This window comes from Salmo salar, chromosome ssa19 (assembly GCF_905237065.1).
Source record: "Salmo salar chromosome ssa19, Ssal_v3.1, whole genome shotgun sequence".
Taxonomy (NCBI): Eukaryota; Metazoa; Chordata; class Actinopteri; order Salmoniformes; family Salmonidae; genus Salmo; species Salmo salar.
Window position 1 is genome coordinate 31,326,465 of NC_059460.1, and position 13,561 is coordinate 31,340,025.

At 31.8% G+C, this 13,561-nt stretch overlaps 1 protein-coding gene across 7 annotated transcripts in view; it reads left to right on the forward strand.

The window, feature by feature from the left end:
* LOC106578655 (transcriptional activator GLI3) overlaps positions 1-13,561 on the forward strand; it is a 196,708-nt gene that overhangs the window by 165,232 nt on the left and 17,915 nt on the right. The window lies entirely within an intron of this gene.

Below are 13,561 nucleotides of genomic sequence, written 5' to 3' on the forward strand. Positions count from 1 at the left end.
TAGACTATATATACAAACCATATACACACTCACTAGACTATATATACACACCATATACACACTCACTAGACTATATATACACACCATATACACACTAACTAGACTATATATACACACCATATACACACTAACTAGACTATATATACACAACATATACACACTCACTAGACTATATATACACACCATATACTCACTCACTAGACTATATATACAAACCATATACTCACTAACTAGCCTATATATACAAACCATATACACACTAACTAGACTATATATACAAACCATATACACACTAACTAGACTATATATACACACCATATACACACTAACTAGACTATATATACACACCATATACACACTCACTAGACTATATATACACACCATATACTCACTCACTAGCCTATATATACACACCATATACACACTCACTAGACTATATATACAAACCATATACTCACTCACTAGCCTATATATACAAACCATATACACACTAACTAGACTATATATACAAACCATATACTCAGTCACTAGACTATATATACACACCATATACACACTCACTAGACTATATATACAACCATATACACACTAACTAGACTATATATACAAACCATACACACTCACTAGACTATATATACACACCATATACACACTAACTAGACTATATATACACACCATATACACACTAACTAGACTATATATACAAACCATATACACACTCACTAGACTATATATACACACCATATACTCACTCACTAGCCTATATATACACACCATATACACACTCACTAGACTATATATACAAACCATATACTCACTCACTAGCCTATATATACAAACCATATACACACTAACTAGACTATATATACAAACCATATACTCACTCACTAGACTATATATACACGCCATATACACACTCACTAGACTATATATACAACCATATACACACTAACTAGACTATATATACAAACCATACACCCTCACTAGACTATATATACACACCATATACACACTAACTAGACTATATATACACACCATATACACACTCACTAGACTATATATACACACCATACACACACTCACTAGACTATATATACACACCATATACACACTCACTAGACTATATATACAAACCATATACACACTCACTAGACTATATATACAAACCATATACACACTCACTAGACTATATATACAAACCATATACACACTCACTAGACTATATATATACACACCATATACACACTAACTAGACTATATATACAAACCATACACACTCACTAGACTATATATACACACCATATACACACTAACTAGACTATATATACACAACATATACACACTCACTAGACTATATATACACACCATATACACACTAACTAGACTATATATACAAACCATATACAGACTCACTAGACTATATATACAAACCATACACACTCACTAGACTATATATACAAACCATATACACACTCACTAGACTATATATACACACCATATACACACTCACTAGACTATATATACACACCATATACACACTAACTAGACTATATATACACACCATATACACACTAACTAGACTATATATACACAACATATACACACTCACTAGACTATATATACACACCATATACTCACTCACTAGCCTATATATACACACCATATACACACTCACTAGACTATATATACAAACCATATACTCACTCACTAGCCTATATATACAAACCATATACACACTAACTAGACTATATATACAAACCATATACTCACTCACTAGACTATATATACACACCATATACACACTCACTAGACTATATATACAACCATATACACACTAACTAGACTATATATACAAACCATACACACTCACTAGACTATATATACACACCATATACACACTAACTAGACTATATATACACACCATATACACACTAACTAGACTATATATACACACCATATACACACTCACTAGACTATATATACACACCATATACTCACTCACTAGCCTATATATACACACCATATACACACTCACTAGACTATATATACAAACCATATACTCACTCACTAGCCTATATATACAAACCATATACACACTAACTAGACTATATATACAAACCATATACTCAGTCACTAGACTATATATACACGCCATATACACACTCACTAGACTATATATACAACCATATACACACTAACTAGACTATATATACAACCCATACACACTCACTAGACTATATATACACACCATATACACACTAACTAGACTATATATACACACCATATACACACTAACTAGACTATATATACAAACCATATACACACTCACTAGACTATATATACACACCATATACTCACTCACTAGCCTATATATACACACCATATACACACTCACTAGACTATATATACAAACCATATACTCACTCACTAGCCTATATATACAAACCATATACACACTAACTAGACTATATATACAAACCATATACTCACTCACTAGACTATATATACACGCCATATACACACTCACTAGACTATATATACAACCATATACACACTAACTAGACTATATATACAAACCATACACACTCACTAGACTATATATACACACCATATACACACTAACTAGACTATATATACACACCATATACACACTCACTAGACTATATATACACACCATACACACACTCACTAGACTATATATACACACCATATACACACTCACTAGACTATATATACAAACCATATACACACTCACTAGACTATATATATACACACCATATACACACTAACTAGACTATATATACAAACCATACACACTCACTAGACTATATATACACACCATATACACACTAACTAGACTATATATACACAACATATACACACTCACTAGACTATATATACACACCATATACACACTCACTAGACTATATATACAACCATATACACACTAACTAGACTATATATACAAACCATACACACTCACTAGACTATATATACACACCATATACACACTAACTAGACTATATATACACACCATATACACACTAACTAGACTATATATACACACCATATACACACTCACTAGACTATATATACACACCATATACTCACTCACTAGCCTATATATACACACCATATACACACTCACTAGACTATATATACAAACCATATACTCACTCACTAGCCTATATATACAAACCATATACACACTAACTAGACTATATATACAAACCATATACTCAGTCACTAGACTATATATACACGCCATATACACACTCACTAGACTATATATACAACCATATACACACTAACTAGACTATATATACAACCCATACACACTCACTAGACTATATATACACACCATATACACACTAACTAGACTATATATACACACCATATACACACTAACTAGACTATATATACAAACCATATACACACTCACTAGACTATATATACACACCATATACTCACTCACTAGCCTATATATACACACCATATACACACTCACTAGACTATATATACAAACCATATACTCACTCACTAGCCTATATATACAAACCATATACACACTAACTAGACTATATATACAAACCATATACTCACTCACTAGACTATATATACACGCCATATACACACTCACTAGACTATATATACAACCATATACACACTAACTAGACTATATATACAAACCATACACACTCACTAGACTATATATACACACCATATACACACTAACTAGACTATATATACACACCATATACACACTCACTAGACTATATATACACACCATACACACACTCACTAGACTATATATACACACCATATACACACTCACTAGACTATATATACAAACCATATACACACTCACTAGACTATATATATACAAACCATATACACACTAACTAGACTATATATACAAACCATACACACTCACTAGACTATATATACACACCATATACACACTAACTAGACTATATATACACAACATATACACACTCACTAGACTATATATACACACCATATACACACTAACTAGACTATATATACAAACCATATACACACTCACTAGACTATATATACAAACCATACACACTCACTAGACTATATATACAAACCATATACACACTCACTAGACTATATATACACACCATATACACACTCACTAGACTATATATACACACCATATACACACTAACTAGACTATATATACACACCATATACACACTAACTAGACTATAAATACACAACATATACACACTCACTAGACTATATATACACACCATATACTCACTCACTAGCCTATATATACACACCATATACACACTCACTAGACTATATATACAAACCATATACTCACTCACTAGCCTATATATACAAACCATATACACACTAACTAGACTATATATACAAACCATATACTCACTCACTAGACTATATATACACACCATATACACACTCACTAGACTATATATACAACCATATACACACTAACTAGACTATATATACAAACCATACACACTCACTAGACTATATATACACACCATATACACACTAACTAGACTATATATACACACCATATACACACTAACTAGACTATATATACAAACCATATACACACTCACTAGACTATATATACACACCATATACTCACTCACTAGCCTATATATACACACCATATACACACTCACTAGACTATATATACAAACCATATACTCACTCACTAGCCTATATATACAAACCATATACACACTAACTAGACTATATATACAAACCATATACTCACTCACTAGACTATATATACACGCCATATACACACTCACTAGACTATATATACAACCATATACACACTAACTAGACTATATATACAAACCATACACACTCACTAGACTATATATACACACCATATACACACTAACTAGACTATATATACACACCATATACACACTCACTAGACTATATATACACACCATACACACACTCACTAGACTATATATACACACCATATACACACTCACTAGACTATATATACAAACCATATACACACTCACTAGACTATATATACAAACCATATACACACTCACTAGACTATATATACAAACCATATACACACTCACTAGACTATATATATACACACCATATACACACTAACTAGACTATATATACAAACCATACACACTCACTAGACTATATATACACACCATATACTCACTCACTAGCCTATATATACACACCATATACACACTCACTAGACTATATATACAAACCATATACTCACTCACTAGCCTATATATACAAACCATATACACACTAACTAGACTATATATACAAACCATATACTCACTCACTAGACTATATATACAAACCATATACTCACTCACTAGACTATATATACAAACCATATACACACTACCTAGACTATATATACACACCATATACACACTAACTAGACTATATATATACACACCATATACACACTAACTAGACTATATATACACACCATATACACACTAACTAGACTATATATACAAACCATATACACACTCACTAGACTATATATACAAACCATATACACACTAACTAGACTATATATAGAAACCATATACTCACTCACTAGACTATATATACACACCATATACACACTAACTAGACTATATATACACAACATATACTCACTCACTACACTATATATACACACTCACTAGACTATATATACACAACATATACTCACTCACTAGACTATATATACACACTCACTAGACTATATATACAAACCATATACACACTCACTAGACTATATATATACACACCATATACACACTAACTAGACTATATATACAAACCATACACACTCACTAGACTATATATACACACCATATACTCACTCACTAGCCTATATATACACACCATATACACACTCACTAGACTATATATACAAACCATATACTCACTCACTAGCCTATATATACAAACCATATACACACTAACTAGACTATATATACAAACCATATACTCACTCACTAGACTATATATACAAACCATATACTCACTCACTAGACTATATATACAAACCATATACACACTACCTAGACTATATATACACACCATATACACACTAACTAGACTATATATATACACACCATATACACACTAACTAGACTATATATACACACCATATACACACTAACTAGACTATATATACAAACCATATACACACTCACTAGACTATATATACAAACCATATACACACTAACTAGACTATATATACAAACATATACTCACTCACTAGACTATATATACACACCATATACACACTAACTAGACTATATATACACAACATATACTCACTCACTACACTATATATACACACTCACTAGACTATATATACACAACATATACTCACTCACTAGACTATATATACACACTCACTAGACTATATATACACAACATATACACACTAACTAGACTATATATACAAACCATATACACACTCACTAGACTATATATACAAACCATATACACACTCACTAGACTATATGTACACACCATATACTCACTCACTAGCCTATATATACACACCATATACACACTCACTAGACTATATATACAAACCATATACTCACTCACTAGCCTATATATACAAACCATATACACACTAACTAGACTATATATACAAACCATATACTCACTCACTAGACTATATATACACACCATATACACACTCCCTAGACTATATATACACACCATATACACACTCACTAGACTATATATACACACCATATACACACTACCTAGACTATATATACAAACCATATACTCACTAACTAGCCTATATATACAAACCATATACACACTAACTAGACTACATATACACACCATATACACACTAACTAGACTATATATACACACCATATACACACTACCTAGACTATATATACACACCATATACACACTCACTAGACTATATATACACACCATATACACACTCACTAGACTATATATACAAACCATATACTCACTCACTAGACTATATATACACACCATATACACACTAACTAGACTATATATACACAACATATACTCACTCACTACACTATATATACACACTCACCAGACTATATATACACAACATATACACACTAACTAGACTATATATACAAACCATACACACTCACTAGACTATATATACAAACCATTTACACACTCACTAGACTATATATACAAACCATTTACACACTCACTAGACTATATATACAAACCATATACACACTAACTAGACTATATATACACACCATATATTCACTCACTAGACTATATATACAAACCATATACACACTCACTAGACTATATATACAAACCATATACACACTCACTAGACTATATATACAAACCACATACACACTAACTAGACTATATATACACAACATATACACACTAACTAGACTATATATACAAACCATATACTCACTCACTAGACTATATATACACACCATATACACACTAACTAGACTATATATACACAACATATACTCACTCACTAGACTATATATACACACTCACTACACTATATATACACAACATATACACACTAACTAGACTATATATACAAACCATATACACACTCACTAGACTATATATACAAACCATATACACACTCACTAGACTATATGTACACACCATATACTCACTCACTAGCCTATATATACACACCATATACACACTAACTAGACTATATATACACACCATATATTCACTCACTAGACTATATATACAAACCATATACACACTCACTAGACTATATATACAAACCATATACACACTCACTAGACTATATATACAAACCACATACACACTAACTAGACTATATATACACAACATATACACACTAACTAGACTATATATACAAACCATATACTCACTCACTAGACTATATATACACACCATATACACACTAACTAGACTATATATACACAACATATACTCACTCACTAGACTATATATACACACTCACTAGACTATATATACACAACATATACACACTAACTAGACTATATATACAAACCATATACACACTCACTAGACTATATATACAAACCATATACACACTCACTAGACTATATGTACACACCATATACTCACTCACTAGCCTATATATACACACCATATACACACTCACTAGACTATATATACAAACCATATACTCACTCACTAGCCTATATATACAAACCATATACACACTAACTAGACTATATATACAAACCATATACTCACTCACTAGACTATATATACACACCATATACACACTCCCTAGACTATATATACACACCATATACACACTCACTAGACTATATATACACACCATATACACACTACCTAGACTATATATACAAACCATATACTCACTAACTAGCCTATATATACAAACCATATACACACTAACTAGACTATATATACACACCATATACACACTAACTAGACTATATATACACACCATATACACACTACCTAGACTATATATACACACCATATACACACTCACTAGACTATATATACACACCAGATACACACTCACTAGACTATATATACAAACCATATACTCACTCACTAGACTATATATACACACCATATTCACACTAACTAGACTATATATACACAACATATACTCACTCACTACACTATATATACACACTCACCAGACTATATATACACAACATATACACACTAACTAGACTATATATACAAACCATACACACTCACTAGACTATATATACAAACCATTTACACACTCACTAGACTATATATACAAACCATTTACACACTCACTAGACTATATATACAAACCATATACACACTAACTAGACTATATATACACACCATATATTCACTCACTAGACTATATATACAAACCATATACACACTCACTAGACTATATATACAAACCATATACACACTCACTAGACTATATATACAAACCACATACACACTAACTAGACTATATATACACAACATATACACACTAACTAGACTATATATACAAACCATATACTCACTCACTAGACTATATATACACACCATATACACACTAACTAGACTATATATACACAACATATACTCACTCACTAGACTATATATACACACTCACTACACTATATATACACAACATATACACACTAACTAGACTAAATATACAAACCATATACACACTCACTAGACTATATATACAAACCATATACACACTCACTAGACTATATGTACACACCATATACTCACTCACTAGCCTATATATACACACCATATACACACTCACTAGACTATATATACAAACCATATACTCACTCACTAGACTATATATACAAACCATATACTCACTCACTAGACTATATATACAAACCATATACTCACTCACTAGACTATATATACACACCATATACACACTCCCTAGACTATATATACACACCATATACACACTCACTAGCCTATATATACACACCATATACACACTCACTAGACTATATATACACACCATATACACACTCACTAGACTATATATATACACACCATATACACACTAACTAGACTATATATACAAACCATACACACTCACTAGACTATATATACACACCATATACTCACTCACTAGCCTATATATACACACCATATACACACTCACTAGACTATATATACAAACCATATACTCACTCACTAGCCTATATATACAAACCATATACACACTAACTAGACTATATATACAAACCATATACTCACTCACTAGACTATATATACAAACCATATACTCACTCACTAGACTATATATACAAACCATATACACACTACCTAGACTATATATACACACCATATACACACTAACTAGACTATATATATACACACCATATACACACTAACTAGACTATATATACACACCATATACACACTAACTAGACTATATATACAAACCATATACACACTCACTAGACTATATATACAAACCATATACACACTAACTAGACTATATATACAAACCATATACTCACTCACTAGACTATATATACACACCATATACACACTAACTAGACTATATATACACAACATATACTCACTCACTACACTATATATACACACTCACTAGACTATATATACACAACATATACTCACTCACTAGACTATATATACACACTCACTAGACTATATATACACAACATATACACACTAACTAGACTATATATACAAACCATATACACACTCACTAGACTATATATACAAACCATATACACACTCACTAGACTATATGTACACACCATATACTCACTCACTAGCCTATATATACACACCATATACACACTCACTAGACTATATATACAAACCATATACTCACTCACTAGCCTATATATACAAACCATATACACACTAACTAGACTATATATACAAACCATATACTCACTCACTAGACTATATATACACACCATATACACACTCCCTAGACTATATATACACACCATATACACACTCACTAGACTATATATACACACCATATACACACTACCTAGACTATATATACAAACCATATACTCACTAACTAGCCTATATATACAAACCATATACACACTAACTAGACTATATATACACACCATATACACACTAACTAGACTATATATACACACCATATACACACTACCTAGACTATATATACACACCATATACACACTCACTAGACTATATATACACACCATATACACACTCACTAGACTATATATACAAACCATATACTCACTCACTAGACTATATATACACACCATATACACACTAACTAGACTATATATACACAACATATACTCACTCACTAGACTATATATACACACTCACTACACTATATATACACAACATATACACACTAACTAGACTATATATACAAACCATATACACACTCACTAGACTATATATACAAACCATATACACACTCACTAGACTATATGTACACACCATATACTCACTCACTAGCCTATATATACACACCATATACACACTCACTAGACTATATATACAAACCATATACTCACTCACTAGACTATATATACAAACCATATACTCACTCACTAGACTATATATACAAACCATATACTCACTCACTAGACTATATATACACACCATATACACACTCCCTAGACTATATATACACACCATATACACACTCACTAGCCTATATATACACACCATATACACACTCACTAGACTATATATACACACCATATACACACTCACTAGACTATATATACACACCATATACACACTCACTAGCCTATATATACACACCATATACTCACTCACTAGACTATATATACACACCATATACTCACTCACTAGACTATATATATACAAACCATATACACACTAACTAGACTATATATACAAACCATATACACACTCACTAGACTATATATACACAACATATACACACTAACTAGACTATATATACAAACCATATACTCACTCACTAGACTATATATACACACCATATACACACTAACTAGACTATATATACACAACATATACTCACTCACTAGACTATATATACACACTCACTAGACTATATATACACAACATATACACACTAACTAGACTATATATACAAACCATACACACTCACTAGACTATATATACAATCCATTTACACACTAACTAGACTATATATACAAACCATATACTCACTCACTAGACTATATATACACACCATATACACACTAACTAGACTATATATACACAACATATACACACTAACTAGACTATATATACAAACCATATACTCACTCACTAGACTATATATACACACCATATACACACTAACTAGACTATATATACACAACATATACTCACTCACTAGACTATATATACACACTCACTAGACTATATATACACAACATATACACACTAACTAGACTATATATACACAACATATACTCACTCACTAGACTATATATACACACTCACTAGACTATATATACACAACATATACACACTAACTAGACTATATATACAAACCATACACACTCACTAGACTATATATACAAACCATTTACACACTAACTAGACTATATATACAAACCATACACACTCACTAGACTATATATACAAACCATTTACACACTAACTAGACTATATATACAAACCATATACTCACTCACTAGACTATATATACACAACATATACACACTAACTAGACTATATATACAAACCATACTCACTCACTAGACTATATATACAAACCATATACACACTAACTAGACTATATATACAAACCATATACACACTCACTAGACTATATATACACAACATATACACACTAACTAGACTATATATACAAACCATATACTCACTCACTAGACTATATATACAAACCATATACTCACTCACTAGACTATATATACACACCATATACACACTAACTAGACTATATATACACAACATATACTCACTCACTAGACTATATATACACAACATATACACACTAACTAGACTATATATACAAACCATACACACTCACTAGACTATATATACACACCATATACACACTCACACACACTACACTGACTCTTCCGCACAAAACCCACACACAAGACACACACGCAGACCAACACAACACAAACACACATACCTACATACACATTACACACACACACTCTCACACACACACATTTACACTCATCATTTGCTGCTGCTACTCTGTTCTTTTTTTTAGTCTTATTATAATCCTGATGCTTAGTCACTTTACCCTGCTGTCATGTACATATCTACCTCAATTACATTTACATTTACGTCATTTAGCAGACGCTCTTATTCAGAGCGACTTACAAATTGGTGCATTCACCTTATGATACCTTCGACCTTTGCACATTGATCTGGCACATTGTGTTACTATTTTTATTTTTAAACTTTGCATTGTTGGGAAGGGATTGTAAGAAAGAAAGCATTTCACGGTAAAGTCTACACCAGTTGTATTCAGCGCATGTGACAAATAAAATGTGATTTGATGTAAACACTCTCACCTCAATGTAGGTCTATGAGAAAGGAAGGGTATCCATGATCTAGTTCTTTCACAGTGGGGGAGAGCTAGCAAGCAGACAATGCAATGTGAAGTGACTGTTGTAGTTACATAGGCATGATTATACTGTTGCTAAAATAAAGGCTTGTTATAATTGTGCTTTATTTCTGACAGAACCCAGTCTTTCTGTCATTGTCAGGGTCATAGAGTTTTTACAGTGGAGCGATGAGTTAATATAACTAGGGTTGCAAAAGGTTCCCCCAAATTTTCCCAGATTTACTGCTTATTCCCTTCTGATTCCGAGAATCCGCCAACAGGGATTTCTGGAAATCCTGGGAACTTTTGGAAAGTTACCAGAATTTTGCAACCAAGTATAACCTTACATTTTTCTTTTACTTTTCTTTTACCAGGCAGGTCAATTAAGAACAATTTCTTATTTACAAAGACGGCCTGTCAAGGGACAAAGCATGAATGCACAGTGCTAACAATCTGAACATTCTTTGCCAGGGATTCGCCTTGGGCCCCGTGGGC